The sequence below is a fragment of the Carya illinoinensis genome, chromosome 12, assembly GCF_018687715.1.
Source record: "Carya illinoinensis cultivar Pawnee chromosome 12, C.illinoinensisPawnee_v1, whole genome shotgun sequence".
Taxonomy (NCBI): Eukaryota; Viridiplantae; Streptophyta; class Magnoliopsida; order Fagales; family Juglandaceae; genus Carya; species Carya illinoinensis.
The window spans coordinates 22,792,771-22,809,438 of record NC_056763.1 but is presented as its reverse complement, the minus strand read 5'-3'; the positions used below and the strand labels follow the sequence as shown (position 1 = coordinate 22,809,438).

General features: G+C 30.0%; 1 long non-coding RNA gene across 1 annotated transcript; it reads left to right on the top strand.

Moving 5' to 3' along the window:
• The first annotated feature begins 14,326 nt into the window (after positions 1-14,326).
• LOC122289913 lies at positions 14,327-16,194 on the top strand. Its single transcript, XR_006236254.1, has 2 exons — positions 14,327-15,916; positions 16,004-16,194. It is a non-coding gene; the product is annotated as an uncharacterized LOC122289913 (long non-coding RNA).
• Positions 16,195-16,668: the final 474 nt, after the last annotated feature.

Genomic DNA, 16,668 nt, shown 5'->3' with positions numbered 1-16,668 from the left:
TTGATTGGAGTTTATGTTTGAAGATCGATGCTTGTTGTTTTGAACATACGATTTTCAAAAAAATTTAGAATTTCAATTTGAAACCTTAAATTAGTTTAGAATTTTAATCGAAAATTCTAATATATGTTGAGGATTCATAAATAAGGTTAAGGGCACATTATGCCCCTTACCTAATTTGTTTTGGAGTTTCAATTTTTAAACCGTGGTATGAGATTTCATTTTTATGACTGTTCATCTGAGCCAGATAAAATTCAGTCCCGGTTTGGATTCCGATTTCTGCCCGGATTAACATAAATAAGGTTAAGGGCACATTATGCCCCTTACCTAATTTGTTTTGGAGTTTCAATTTTTAAACCGTGGTATGGGATTTCATTTTTATGACTGTTCATCTGAGCCAGATAAAATTCGGTCCCAGTTTGGATTTCGATTTCTGCCCAGATTTAATCCGGGCGAAATCTGGGTTGCAAAACCCGGACCTTAAGTCCGGATACGGATTTAAAATCTGGGTACCGGATTAAAAACCCGATACTCGGTTTCATTTTTTTTCTCCCGCTCTCTCTCTCTCTCTCTCTCTCTCTCTCTCTCTCTCTCTCTCTCTCTCTCTCTCTCTCTCTCTCTCTCTCTCTCTCTCTCTCTCTCTCTCTCTCTCTCTCTCTCTCTCTCTCTCTCTCTCTCTCTCTCACTCATATCTCAGATTCAAACCCTAGTTGCCACCGCTCTCTTTATCTTCGCCTCATTCTCTGCCTGCTATTGCCTGCTAATGCAAAAATGCCAAAAACGATCTCATTTTCATCGGCTTACTCTCGTTTTTATTTTATTTTCTCACTATCTCTCCCCCGCTCTCTTATCTCTGCGCCGAAAGCCCTCTCTCAATTACTCTAAAACCCTAGGCGTCGTCCCTCTTTCAATCTCAGCCTATCCGAAGCCCTATCTTTAATTCTTTCTGTAACAGTCCACTATAAATTCAATTGTAAAATTTCTATTAGCTTTAGGAATCTCGTGAAAACTCCATAAGTTTTCACGAATTCATTAATCGTATAGGTTTTAGTCTAACTACATAGTTAGTGTTATTATTTACTATCAGAAGTGTGTTTTTTATTATTGGAGATAGGGATGACAATTTGTGACACGACCCGTTAACCCAACACGAACACGACACGATAAAAGCGGGTTTGAGTTTAGTCTTATTGGATTCGGGTCAAAACGGGTCAACCTGTTAAGACACGATTGCTTAACAGGTCACTAACGGGTCAACCCGTTTGACCCGTTAAGCTTAAATTGATTTTTTTTTTCTTTTTCAAGTTTTCAACCTTAAATTTAATTCAATTGTAATGTAACAAGAATAGTTGGACTTGTGTAGGACCGTAGGTGTTCTAATTATGCACTACAGCACTATTAGTTTCTTATTTTGTTGGGACTTTAATTTTGATATATTTATTATTTTGATTGTAATTTGTAGTTGTAGTTAGTTTTATATTTTTTTAGAGACATTGTGATTTTAATATTTATATAAAATTAATTAGGTTAAACAGGTTAATGGGTCGTGTTTGTGTCTATACGGGTTAAACGGATAATAATGTGTCATAACGTGTCGTGTCGTGTCGTGTTAACCTTTTCTTAAAATCTATTAACGGATCGTGTCGTGTCAACATGTTATCTTAATGGGTCGTGTTAAGGTTTAGAATTTTGACACAAAACCCTTAACGGATCGTGTTCGGGTTGACCCATTAGTTGTAATACATATGTCTTGACACGACACGAACACAACCCGTTAACACGATTTGACACCCCTAATTAGAGATAGTTAGAAGCGTCAAAATATATTATGGTTTGTGTCATTAGACTCGGAGGGTCATTTAAGGTCTTATGGCGCAATAACGCTTTTTCATATTTTCGGACGAAACATCGGTTCAAAATTGTGGATATTATTGGATAAAAATATCTTAAGTTAATTTTGTGGATATTATTGGATAAAAATATATGAAGCTAATTTCGTGAATATTATTGGGTAAAAAATATCTTGAGATGATTTTTATAGATATTATCGGGTAAGGGAGTCCTACACTTAACTCTCACTCTAGGTAAGAGAGACCTACACTCAACTCTCACTCCAGCCTCATCTCTTCCATATCTCATCCATAAGTATCTCCAGCCACCTCCCTCCCACGAAATTATCTTCATTTACACTTTTCATTGAAAGAATACCAAACACTCTCTCGGATAGCTTTTAGGTGTTCTTTTGCATGCCCATTTCGAAGTTTTTGTAAGTATTTTATCATAAAATATCCTTCATATAAGTTGTTCCTTTTTTAGTCTAATTTACGTGGATATCTTATTTGTCCCATTTGAAGATCATTTGATTAGTTAAATATTATATAAACTATAAAAAGGTCATTCTGGGAGATAAACTGGAAAATATATTATAGTTTGGAGTTTTTGACCAAGCTAATTGATAGATATTGGTCCGAAATTTTTATAGAGTATTGTTAACATGTGTATATAATTATTGGTTGAGTATTTTTGCATGATTAAAGGTTTTGATGAAAGAATTTTTTAGATTTAAAAACTTAGAAACTGGAAGAGGAAAAATAGTTTATGTTTTGAGAAAGTTTAACTCTTTGGTGGTCTAAACCTATTCCAATGACTTTGATAATTTTCTTGGAATATTCTAAGCATCTTATATACATGTTATATTATTATTTTGAAAATATTTGATGTTAGTTTCAAATATATGAAATTTTATGTAAAGAGATATTCAGATAAGCCAAAGTGTGGATATTCTTGGTTCAATTTATGTTTTGGTTAATGTTTAACCATGTGATCTTGAATTAGAAGCTTATATATGTTTTAAGACATCTTTTTAAACCATATGATAGTTTGGTTTGAATATCACATCTTTATAAATCATAGATCAAAAGGTTAATCAAAACGAGTTAGAAACAAAAATCAATAGAAATAACATATGGGAATTTCAGCCCTATGGAGTTTTAATAGTTGTGATTAGTTTTAAATTTTTCTAAATTAATATTTGAGTTGAGGATAAAATTTACATGAGACATGTAAATTTTGGTGTCTTTTAGAGTTAGTATGCAAAATCTTTAAGTTATGGGTAAAACGGTCATTTTTCTACAGGTAGAGAGTAAAATGAAAATTTTACTCTTTAAGTTAGTATTTTTCATATTTCAAATTATTAGTGATTTAGTGCTAACTTTTAGAATCACTAATTACAGTTCCTCGTGATCGCGCTTGAAGTTTTATAAGAAATGCGAAGATCGAGGTAAATTAGCTTTTAACTTACTAGCAGTCTACTGTGTATGTGTGCTAAGTAAAGGAACTACAATGTATGTATGTGTGTTATCATATATGTCATGCCATGCCAAGTCATCACGTAATTGTCTGTTATACAGAATTTATTCTATCATCAGTTTTTATCTGTTAAATAATATATTCTGTCATGTATTGTTGTACATTACAAGTACATCGTGCTAAGTATGTCATCTATTACATGTATGTCAAGTCATGTAATATTCATTGTTGCAAGTATGTCATGTTAAATATGTTGTCTATTATATGTTATGTCATGTTATGAAATGTTTCTATCTCAAGTTGGTCATGTATTTCAAGTTATGTTCACGTCACGTTATGTTACGTCAGGGTTTCAGTCCTTTCGTATTCTAATCACATTTTATCTTGAGTTATATTCAGTTTCGTGGGGTCCACAACAACTGTGACACACGAAGTATGGGGTCACAGCAATTGTGACGTATACACTACGTGAGACACAGCAATTGTGACACGTAAAATATATGGGTCCACAACAAATGTGGAGTATGTATTTAACTGCATTGTGACTCGTAGAATACATGGGGTCACAACAACTGTGGAGTATGTATTTAACTGTATTGTGACGTGTAGAATATATGAGGCTACAACAACTGTGGACTATGTATTTACACGTAGAATACATGAGACCACAACAACTGTGGAGTATGTATTTAACTACATTGTGATGTATAGAATACATGGGGCCACAACAACTGTGGAGTATATATTTACACGTAAAATACATGGGACCACAACAACTGTGGAGTATGTATTTTTCATGTTAAGTCAAGTTTCAGAACAAGTTCATGTTAAGTTAAGTTTCAGATCAAGTTCATGTCAAGTCAAGTTCAGTTCACGTTTCAATTTAAGTTATGTCAATTATGCCATGTTGTACGTCAAGTTATGCTTTAATTACTTATGAATTTGATTATACATTCGTATTTTTACTGTCATCTATGCATCATTAGCCTGTGTGGAAATTTTTTGTTAATTTACTGAGATTTATAATCAAATCTTACTGTGGTAGTCACAACTACCATTCCTCCCGAATGGTAGATCTTGTTACAAGACCTGAAGGAGAATCAGGAGCTGACTAACTAGAAATAGTTGACTAAGTGACGGTGTGACATCAATGTTAATATAGTAGTTAATGTAAATTATTACTTGTACGATGGAGTTGCATCTCCAGTACCTTTTGGATCATAACCATTTTGGACTAGTGTTGTGATCTTAGTTGTTCAATGGGTTTTTATGTATGAAGTATGTTTTAAGCATTTGGGATATTTTCAATTTGGTGCATAGTATTGTTAAAGAAAAAATTTATCCGTTGCAAATATTACATAATGTTAGACACATGTTAGGAACATTGCATCTTATATATCATGAACGGGGGCAGGTAACCTTGTGTTACATGTCTCGATGCTTCAAATGTCCGTCCGATCCCAAACGAAATTTGGGGGCGTCACACTTCCCTTTCAAGAGCCCAAGGTTTGTTCTTTGCTTACCCTCTACTTTACCGTTAAATTTTCTATTACTTGGGTCTTCACTGAATGATGTTTTATTCCTGTAATCTTTTGCGAGATGAAGTGGCTAAGGTCTTTTGGTTTTATATTGAAGTGGGTTGTCTGTTCTCTGTTTTTGAAGGTCTTTTGGTTTTATATTGAAGTGGGTTGTTTGTTCTCTATTTTCTAGTCTTTTGGTTTTATGTTGAAGTGGGTTATCTGTTCTCTATTTGTTGTTATCTATTTGATCTGTTGGATAACTTCAGAGTTGATCTATTTTCTGTTGTCTATTTCCATGAGCGTGTGAATATCTAGTGGTTTGATGATTGGATTGTTGGTTTTGAGCATTTGAACTTTGCTTTTCTCTTCACTTTTTTCTGATGGTTGTTTTAGTAAATACTAAACGGTTTCCCAAAGATTTTTTTTGAAGCTGCAATCTTAAAATCTACTCTGCCTTCTGGTTTCTGGATTTCATTTTCATCAATTTTGTTTGCCAATCTTGTTATTGTTTCCCTAGGACCCTTATAGGTTCCTTTTTTTTTTTTTTTTTTTTTTTTTTTTTACTTTCTTCATTTCTATGGTACTCTGAGTTCGACAAGAAACTCTCCCTCTGTTTTTTGTTTTCTCTAAAATTTTTCAAGTTTCAATTTTTTTTACTCCATTCCTATCATATACAATTTTTTTTTCCCTTCAAAATTCCCTTTCATTTCCTTCTCAGTGTGAGAGTTTGGAAAAAGTGTCTTGTCAATTACAATCAAATTGAGTAAATGATTCAAGGAAAATTAACGCTATGAGTTTTTTAATAGGATCCTCAAAAGATAGTTGGCACCCAGTCATGTCTTCTGATACAACAACCCCAAGTTACTGGCTGAACTGGAGGCTCTTGCTTTGTTCCATATGGCTCCTAGTTTTGACTGTTTTTGCATTCATTCTAATATGGAAAAACGAAGGTTTCCCCAAATGCCCTAGTGGAGAAACTCAACAAGAAGAAGCAGGAACTTTATATGAGGATGAAACTTGGAGGCAATGTTTGAAAGGGATTCACCCTGTTGGGCTGCTGGCATTCAGAGTTGGTGCTTTCTTTGTGCTCTTAGTATTACTTATTGTCACTGCTTTGGCAGATGGAGTAGGCATATTTTACTTCTATACTCAGTAAGCTATTATTTCTTTATGCGATTGTTTGAAACTTTGAAAAAAATTGCATAATAATCAGCTTAGGATTTGAATTTATGTAATTATAAACATTTTTAGAACTTTATGTTCATTCTATATTTGTGTTGTGTTATATGAAATGAAAGGAAGAGTGTTTGCTACTCCATTTTGTCGGATCATCTGCATTGAAATTAGTATAATAAGGATTTTTTCAAGTGAAGTATGATATGCAAACAACTAGAAGTGTGTTTCTTTCAATATGAGTCTGCATATGCCCAAAGTTGGCCAAGAATCAACTTAGATGTTCATTCTACTCTGAATCTTTGTGTCATTCCAATTTTAGTTAATCGTGACTGTAAAGACCAACTAGAACCTGATGTCAATTAAGCCTCCACCCAATCTATTAATTTTTAAAAACAACATAGATTATGAACAATTACTCATTACATTAACACTAGAATTGCCCTGAAATCATTGGGTTTTTGTTTTGGTAGAGCTTTTGTTTTGTTTTTATAGGTCTCCTTGTATTAAATTATAGCTAGGTTGGGTGAAATTGGTTTGAGCAGCGGAGTAATTAAAATGGTGGAGGTGTTGGTGGGTTTACCTAACATTGCTAAAGGGTGACCAAATCAACCACCATGAATTGAATTGTCATTGTTTATATTTTTTTTTCTCTCTTTGTTGATTTTGAGTTTATTTTGATGATAATGTTTGAGGAGTATTTTTATGAGAGAAAAACAGAAAAATTAATTGTGGATCGTGTTGAAGCGTGCTTGCGTAAATGCGTAAAAGAAGAAAGGAAAAAAAAGAGATAGAGCAGCTATTTTGTAGGATGTGTTGCTTTCAGATTTATGCCATTTTCATTCTATTTTATTTTTTGCAGGATCATTTTCAGGTCAATCACTTTGAAGTTGCTACTTGGTGTGGAAATTAAATCACTGATTTTATAATTCATATATTGTAGTTTAGTATTTCGTAATGTAACCTATAAATAACAAATAATATAATATGTAGTAGATTGTATTGTAATGCATGCATACTTGCATAGATGAATATTGAATTTTTTTTTTTTGTTTTACATGCATTTTTATTGCAAGGCAAATTAAATGGAACTTTGATATAAGAGTTGATGATATTTTTCAACCTCAAAAGTGCACAATCAAATTTATTCTTTTGATTTGTATAAAAAAAAACAGTGCTATATGTGAAAATATTGTATATATTTAGACTTTTATATGAATTTATTTATTTATTTAGAGAGAGAGAGAGAGAGAGAGACCCGGGTTCAGTCCGGAACCTGAAAACTCGGATTCATCTGGGCTTCGGCTCGTTTCTAACTCGGGCTAACCTGGTCCAGGTTCCAGCCTGGATTTGAAATCCGGGTTTTAGTTTGGGTCTATCCGGATTGCCGAGTTGGAATCCAGATGAACATGCCTATTCATTTTATAGTTTTTACATATATTAATAATGTCATCAATTCATATTTTCATTTTTTTTTTTTATAATGTCACTTGGAGTTGGCCAATGTGTGCTACATGTTTATGTTGTTACCTTTATTTACTTTTTTTTTAAATGTATATCAATTATTGTAACATTATAATTCATTCAAATTGTTAGACAATTTGTAATATTTTTAAATTAATTTGTAATATTTTTAAGTTAATATTTAATAGTTCATACCATTTGTAATAAGTTAGAATGATTAGTTAGAACTTAACAACTTTATTATATTTTATGCATTTTATTTAACTGAAGCAAGAAGTTAAAACAAATTTTGGGTCAAAATTGACTCAAATAAGAATTTTGGGCTAAATAAAATGCCCCATAAACATGTTATGAACCTAATAGACTGATAGATCCATTAAGGCTATAATGGATCAAGTTCAAGAAGTTTAGGGGTGATACTCGCATATGCAAGCGTGGGGTCACCCCTTCCCTGCACCCCGTCCCCACATATGCGGGTGTAAACATCCATCCGTGTCGCCCCCCGCTCACTTGAAGGGTATTGATGTCTTGTTTGGCCTAAAAATATTTTAAGCCAATGCAATACATCTAAAATCTTGTGAATAAATCTAACAAATTGTAATATATATATATATATATATATACCATTTGTAAAATAATTATATATATAAATATAAATATAAAGGTGGGGGTGGGCCAAGGTTTGGCCGTGCTCACCCCTGCCCTCACTAGGGTGCCAGATGGTAGACGTGGGTCTGCCCCACCCATACGGAGGCCCTCGGGGAGGGGGGGCAACAGGATGCAGGTCCCGCTGCCCACCCCTAAAGAAGCTAATCTCTCCTCCCAACATCTAGATGCAACAATATTCCTTTGATTAGGATTGTTACTCGCCTTAAATAAGGAGGTAGCATCATCTCTCATTCTTGCTTGGGCGAGGTGTCCACTTTCATCCTAATTCAACCTCAAGCAACAATTTCAACTACAATCACAATCAAACTGACAATCCAATTTGATATTTTCTCTTTGATCAGACAGACAAATATAATGAAAATGCTAAAAAAAATCAGATGGATGCCATCAGCTAAAATATGATCATGTAGATCTATTTTTATTTTTTAAATCAGATTTCCACTTGAATTATTATCCCTTAATTCAAAGTGATACGACCGATGGCCACCATGGTTTCTTTCCTTAAAGGAGGCGTTATTGACTCTTGTTTTATGCTTGATTTGGATATTGAGTTGAGATAAAAAGAATTTAGATAGCTTATAAATAGTAGTGAGATAATTGAGTTAAGATAAAATGAGTTAAATAGTTTGAATCAAAATATTTCATGGAGTTTTGAGAAATGAGGGATAAAAAATATTATAAAATTAAAATATTATTAGAATATAATTTTTTAATATTATTTTTTTTTGAAATTTGAAAAGTTAAATTACTTTTTATATTTTATTTAGAAGTTTGAAAAAATTATAATAATTAAGAAATTATTAAATAAAAAATTTGAATATTTAAAATTAAAAAATATTTATTTTTATAATTTTTAGATATTAAAATGATAAGAAAATAGTTATCGATCTAAATCAGGCTTTAATTCCAATCAATGATTCTTTTTGGATGACGTAAGTCTCTATCAAGGTTTTTTTTTTTTTTAGCAAGTAGAACCTTTATAGATAAACTATAGGAAACAAGATACAAGTTTGATGGGGTGGGAGTCCCCTACAATCTTCCCAAAGCCAACACACATTACAACACAAAAAGAAAAAACAAAGGGGGTGATCGGAACCAAATAATTGGCTCCCACCCAATTCCCACAAGGGGAATACCGCTTGGAGACGGTTTTAAAATAGTCTGATAAACAGACTATAAAACTGCAGCTGGAAGCCGCAGTGAAGGGGGTTGTGCTGCAACGTGTTGGTCTGGACTGACTGGAAGGAACTATCACATCCACTTTTACTTGATCTTTAGTTAGGAAAAGCTGAAACATAGTGGAGCATCTGAAAACTGTGTCGAAACTCCGGCGAGCTGGCGGAATCGGCGATGGCAGCGCGTGCAGGCCACGCGCCACATCTGGAGAGACAAGACATGAAGGATCTGAAAGATCAGATGCCGCAGACCCCGAAACTGCCGCGCGTGAAGGCAAAAAGCTCCCCGAGGCGCGGCGGTGCGTGAAAACCACGCGCTGCTTAAGCCGCGCGTGTGACAAACGCGGCACTTGGATGGGCAGATACCTTCCGCCAGAAAGACGATCGGCACTAGGAGAAGCTGAAAAGGGGGTGCGTGACCGCCCTAGGCCGCCGGAAAGCAGTAGATCAGCAGAGTTGAACGGAGCAACTGGAAAAAAGCTACAAAAGCCGAAAAAAAACAAAGAAAAATGGAAAAGAAGGCCTTGGCCGACGAGGAGGGGAGGTGGGTGGTGGAGCCGAAGCACCAAACCCCCTTCCCCCGGTGAACGAAAAATTTTTCTGGGTTGTGCGATACAGACGCTAAGGAGAAAGAGAGAGAGAGAAAGTTCTCCGAAAAGCTTCTTAATTTATTGAGAACAATTTTAAGTCTCTATCAAGTTGTTTGTGAAAAAATAGATTCCTTCAAGAATAAATGAATTTTTTTATGATAGGATCTACTTTTTATAAAATACTAGGAAACACAATGTCTTTCAGACGTTTGCCTAGTGACAGGCATAAATTTGCTTTGTTTAAATTTTTTTATGAGAGATTGTTCATTGTGTTCACTTGGGTTCAAAACTTATGGAGATGACCCTTAATTATAAACTAATTGCTAAATATTTATCATACTAAAATTGAAAATTTACCTGAATTCATAAGGCATTTAAATAAAGTATATCACTAAGAGGCAGATATATATAATTAAAAGATAGTTGCATAATAGATAAATAGAGTTATAATAAAACATAAGGTTTTAAATTAGTGTTGTTAGGCGCTGTAATTTGAATAATGGAAAATAACTAGTTTGTCATTGAAATTTATTAATGTATAAATTAAAACAAATCAAATTAATATCATCAATTTATCTTAATTATAAGCGAACTTATATGAATATAAAAAAATTAAATAATATTTTTTCAAATGAGGAATAAAAATAAATATACCAGGAAGTGGAGCACAAACAGAAGAACAACGTGGGCACAGCGAATTGATATCAACCAGATTGATAAATAGTCAAATAAAAGCAAAAGCAGAAGTATGTAAAAAAAAATACATAAAAAAATATTCTAACGATAAAAAAAATGATATTAATAAAATATATAAAAGATAAAAAATAAAAGGTTATAAAAAAACTACAAAAAAATTGAAATGCTATTTTGTTTATTTTTTATTATAATATTTGTGTTAATAAATTAATGTTTATGAAATTTTTAAAATTTTTCAAACAAATTTTTAAAATAAAGAGACTAAGTAATATATTTATCTATAAAAAGTTAATAACCACAACTTTAAAGTAATTAGTGAGCAAAATGATAATAGTGTTTTAGTATTTGATTCGAAATAAACATTATCATTAAATTTACAATAATTATAATTATTAATATATGAATTAAAACAAATAAAATTTTACAACATTTCAAATTTTTTTTTTTTTTTTATGTTTTAAATTACTAATATAATTTTATGTAGAATTGATATATTAAGTAGAAAGATTTAAAACTCAATATGCAGTCGAAAGTTTTAAAATAAACAGACTAAGTACTATATTAATGTATAAAAATTCAATAAGCATAACTTTGAAGTGATTAGTAAGTAAAATGGTAATAGAGTTTTACTATTTTATCCTAAACAAACAATTAATTATAAAAATTCAGACAATTTTCTTATCATTTTTGTAAATAAACAATTGTAAAAAAATAACAAAAATAAAAAATATAAAAAAGATGACTTTATTTTTTTTATTTCCCTTTATAATGTTTATATTAATCAAGAATTTTTTATAAATTTTTAAAAATTTTGGAACAAATTTTGAAAAAAATAAGACTAAATATTTGACCCATGCCCACAAATTTATAAATCAAATTATAATTATGCAAGAAATTTATAACACTAAATTAATATGGGAAACTTTATAATGCAAACAAAAACTTTAATTTATTGTTAATCCATTACTGTATAACAAATTTTAGTTTACTGTTATATTTGAAGATATTTAATTAAACAAGTGTAAATATAAAATTTATGATTATTTTGTTCTTACAAAAATCGTCATTATTTTTATTTTGTAATTAACTTATATAAACCTTATATTTTCTTTAAAAATAATAATAACTATAACGTCAATGAAGAAAAAAATTAAATAATAATAACATAAAAAAATACAACATGCATATCAGTCAATTCACAGTCTAAATGATTATACAACCTTGTAAATCAATTATGCAATCGAAAGTTTTAAAATAAAAAAATTAAGTACTATATTTATGTATAAAAACTCAATAATTATAACTTTGAAGTGATTAGTAAGTAAAATGGTAATGATGTTTTACTATTTTATTCCAAACAAACAATTAATTATAAAAATTTAGACAACTTTTTTATCATTTTTGTAAATAAAATATTGTAAAAAAATGACAAAAATAAAAAATATAAAAAATATGACTTTATTTTTTTTTTTAATTTCCTTTATAATGTTTATATTAATCAAGAATTGTTTATAAATTTTTAAAAATTTTGGAAGAAATTTTGAAAAAAATAAAACTAAATATTCGAGTCATGCCCACAAATCTACAAATCAAGTTATAATTATACAAGAAATTTATAACACTAAATTAATATGGAAAAATTTTATAATAAAAAAAAACTTTAATTCATTGTTAATCTACTACTGCACAACAAATTTTAGTTTACTATTATACTTGAAAATATTTAGTCAAACAAGTGTAAATATAAAATTTATGATTATTTTATTCTTACAAAAATGGTCATTATTTTTATTTTGTAATTAACTTGTATAAACCTTATATTTTCTTTAGAAATAATAATAACTGTAACGTCAATGAAGAAAAAAATCAAATAATAATAACATAAAAAAAATACAACATGCATATCAATCAAAGACATTCAAAGTAAAAAAAAAGTTTTGATAACAATTTTGCATTTAAACAAATTATAAATCAATTATACAGTCGAAAGTTTTAAAATAAAAAAATTAAGTATTATATTTATGTATAAAAGCTCAATAACCATAACTTTGAAGTGATTAGTAAGTAAAATAATAATGGTGTTTTACTATTTTATCCCAAACAAACAATTAATTATAAAAATTCAGACAACTTTCTTATTATTTTTGTAAATAAAAAATTGTAAAAAAATGAAAAAAATATAAAATATAAAAAAGATCACTTTATTTTTTATAATGTTTATATTAATCAAGAATTGTTTATAAATTTTTAAAAATTTTGAAAGAAAATTTGAAAAAAATAAGACTAAATATTCGATCCATGCCCACAAATTTACAAATCAAGTTATAATTATGCAAAAAATTTATAACACTAAATTAATATGGGAAAATTTTATAATGCAAAAAAAAATTTTAATTTATTGTTAATCTACTATTGCACACTAAATTTTAGTTTATTATTATACTTGAAGATATTTAGTCAAACAAGTGTAAATATAAAGTTTATGATTATTTATAACTCATATATTAAGCAAAAACATTTAAAAATTTTATTTATAACTCAAATTTTTTTTGACGTTTTAAATTCTTAATATAATTTTATGTAGAATTGATATATTTAAACAAACTATATACTAATACATAAGTAATGAAAATTTTTTATAAATATTATTATTAAATCTGTAATTAATTATCAATATATAAATCAAGACAAATAAAATTTTACAACATTTTTAATTTAATTTTTCATATTTTAAATTGTTAATAGAACTAAATGTAAAATTGAAATATTAAGTGAAAACGGCACCGTATTACACATGCACCTGCCCCTCCCCAGACCGAAAACGACGCCGTTTACAACATACCCTTCAATCCACCTCATCCCAAACCAAAACGGTGCCGTTTTGACACCCAAAAACCCTAACCCTATGGCCAGCCATATATAAACCTCCTTACCTGGCCCTCCCTCATTTCGCCTTCTCTTGCCTCTTCCATCCTCTCTCTCTCTCTCCCTCTCACACATTTCTTCTTCTCTTTTCATCTCTCTCAGTTTTCTTCTTCTCCCTTTCGTTTTTGCATTTCTGTTAGCACGGCTTCCCTTCTCTCATCTTATTTTTTTCTTCTTGTGTTTATTTTGTTTATTTTTTCTGAGTTTAGATATATATTGTTGTTTATGGTTTTTTGCGTTTCTTCCTTGCGTTTTCTCCGTTTAGATCTATAGATCTATATTGTTTATGGTTGATTATATACATGGAGATTTCTGGCGTGTGAGTTCATTTCATTTTCATATCTGTACAATTATTTTTTTCCTTGCATTTCTTCTATTTTTTTCTTGTTGTTTGGTGTTTGATGTATATTAATTTTGTACCTTTCAGATCTGTACGTTATTATTATTTTTTTTTGCGATCAATCTTCCTAAGGTTTTTATATTTTCGATTGAAATTTTTTTGCTTTGCATTCAGATCTGTTTGATGTTTTTTTCCATTTGGTTTGTCTTTTTTTTTCCTTGCGCTTCAGCTTTGTATTTTCAGATCTGTATAATAATAAAAAAAAAATTTCTTGCATTCCAGCTTTGCAATTTTCAGATCTGTATAATAAAACTTTTTTTTTCGAGATCTGTGTTTCTAGGGTTTTTTCATTTCATTTCTGTTTGGTTTTTCTTTGTTTTATTATTTTTGTTTTGTTGTTATTTTTCAGATCTGTGTAATAAAAAAATGTTTTTTTTTTCCAGATCTGTATTTCTACGGTTTTTTTGTTTCACATCGAGGTTGTTTTTTTCCCTTCCGTTTCATTTCTTCCACTTTTTTTTTTTGGTGGTTGTTCTGCATTTGTTGTCTTGTTTTTCATTTTCATCTCTCTCAGTTTTCTTCTTCTCCCTTTCGTTTTTGCATTTCCGTTAGCACGGCTTCCCTTCTCTCATCTTATTTTTCTCTTCTTGTGTTTATTTTGTTTATTTTTTTTAAGTTTAGATATATATTGTTGTTTATGGTTTTTTGCGTTTCTTCCTTGCTTTTTCTCCGTTTAGATCTATAGATCTATATTGTTTGTAGTTGTTTATATACATGGAGATTTCTTGCGTGCGAGTTCATTTCATTTTCATATCTGTACAATTATTTTTTTCCTTGCATTTCTTCTATTTTTTTCTTATTGTTTGGTGTTTGATGTATATTAGTTTTAGATCTAAAAATTTTTCTTGCGTTCCAACTTTGCAATTTTCAGATCTGTATAATAAAACTTTTTTTTTCGAGATCTGTGTTTCTAGGGTTTTTTCATTTCATTTGTGTTTGGTTTTTCTTTGTTTTTTTATTTTTGTTTTGTTGTTATTTTTCAGATCTGTGTAATGAAAAAAAAGGTTTTTTTTTTTCCAGATCTGTATTTCTACGGTTTTTTCATTTCACATCGAGGTTGTTTTTTTCCCTTCCGTTTCATTTCTTCCACTTTTTTTTAGTGGTTGTTTTGCGTTTGTTGTCTTGTTTTTCATTTTCATCTCTCTCAGTTTTCTTCTTCTCCCTTTCGTTTTTGCATTTCCGTTAGCACGGCTTCCCTTCTCTCTTCTTAGTTTTCTCTTCTTGTATTTATTTTGTTTATTTTTTTTTAGTTTAGATATATATTGTTGTTTATGGTTTTTTGCATTTCTTCCTTGCGTTTTCTCCGTTTAGATCTATAGATCTATATTGTTTGTAGTTGTTTATATACATAGAGATTTCTTGCATGCGAATTCATTTCATTTTTATATCTGTACATTTTTTTTTACTTGCGTTTCTTCTATTTTTTTTTCTTGTTGTTTGGTGTTTGATGTATATTAGTTTTATACCTTTCAGATTTGTAGGTTTTTTTTTTTTTTTTTTTTTTTTTTCTGCATTTGTTGTCTTGTTTTTCATATCTGTCTTGCGATTGATATATTAGGTCTGTATTTTTGGGATCAGTATTCGCATGCTTTTTCTATTTTCCATTAAACTTTTTTTACTCTTCCGTTGCATTTCTTGTGATCTGTTTAGATTATCCGAACTCGATTTGCTTATAGCATTTGATGTCTTTGTAGATGATGGGTTTTTAAATAATAATTGTTGATGGGTTTGTTTATCTGTTTTGTAATCTTGATGGAGGTGTTCTAATTTCATATATTTGTAATGCTTTCCCTCTTGTGTAATCTTACATGAACTATTTCTTGCTTATAATCAAGTTTTTTTTTTTTTTTTGGGTTTGATTTGTTCTACTCTTTCGTTTCTTGTTTTTCAAATTTTGATTTATATGACTTTTGTACTTTTCAGATCTATTAAACAAAAAATTCCACTTGGGATTTGTTTTCCTATACGTTTCTCCCCCACCAACGTATCTTTACTTAGGTTAGTTTTTTTTTTTTTTTCTTGCATTTACTTCTGTATTTTCTTTCCTTTTACACACTAATTGTGTTTTTTTTTTGGTATTCTCAGTAGATGCGACCAAATTAGAAGATGAATTTGTATGAAGAGTTTGATTTTTTTGTTGGCTTTACCTTCTGTATTTTCAGATGTATATGCATATCATCTAATTAGTTACTGTAACAAATTTATTCATAGAATACAATTCATTCTTACAGTACTAAGAGAGGGAATAAGAACATACCTAGAACTGCTGAGATTCACATTCACGAGTAACTTGCTCCAGGGTATTTTTTTTTTGAAAATTAGAATACAGACAGCAGAATAGAAGATACGTAATGAAAGACATTATTAACATTTAAATCTCACTCAGATTCAATTTGTCAAACTAAGTGATAACCTTTAACTGTAAAAAGACAATAAAATCAAGGCGACTGAGCAAAATGGCAGTGAGGACAACGAGCTGAACAATAAAATTAAGGGGCAAAAAAGGAAATTAAACAGAAAACGTAAATTAGTCGGTGGAAATGTATAAAGATCAAAATAACTGTCGGTAAAATAAATGAAAAATGCAAACCACTGTAATTAGCAAACAAAACCAAGGGTAAAATTGAAAAAAAAAAGTTAGACGAAAATACTGTTATTAAGCGATCGACACTTTATATATTAGTATAGATTGTGCAAAACTTGAATATTTAATATTTGTATATATTATTATTATTTAATTAAATTGTCAC